The following is a 485-nucleotide window of genomic DNA, read 5'->3' on the forward strand; positions in this document are numbered from 1 at the left end:
TACAGTCAGTAAATACAAACTCTCTCAATTATATACGAATAAAGACAAACAATACAAGAGAAATTTAAAAAATGATACAAGAAAACTAACTTCGCATTTGTAGACAGAGGTAACGAATGCATTTTTTTTTTAATCTAAACACGTTTTCTAAACATAGTATCTAACGACTGCGTTTGTCTGTTGTTTTTAACATATGCATTTATTTTTATCTAAACACGTTTTCTAATCATAATATCTATCTAAAAGCGTTTGTTTGTTGTTGTTATTTACGCAAAAAGTACTGTGTTTGTTAATCATCTGTTCGTAATGATGTTTATAATAATAACGATGATGATGAGGGGTAGGTTATTATAAGAATAATGAGAAAGGAGATAATTAGATATTTTTAAAATTATCTTTCAACGTGTCTTATATCTAAATCACTGGAAATTATTAATAATAGCTGTTTGTATCGCGGATGATGATAACAGAAATATAATGTGGGT

At 27.2% G+C, this 485-nt stretch overlaps 1 protein-coding gene across 1 annotated transcript in view; it reads left to right on the plus strand.

Moving 5' to 3' along the window:
* Positions 1–485, plus strand: part of LOC119593131 (sialin-like) — a gene marked incomplete at its 5' end in the record, with an annotated part of 14,753 nt that overhangs the window by 9,008 nt on the left and 5,260 nt on the right.

This window comes from Penaeus monodon, chromosome 31 (genome assembly GCF_015228065.2).
Source record: "Penaeus monodon isolate SGIC_2016 chromosome 31, NSTDA_Pmon_1, whole genome shotgun sequence".
Lineage (NCBI taxonomy): Eukaryota > Metazoa > Arthropoda > Malacostraca > Decapoda > Penaeidae > Penaeus > Penaeus monodon.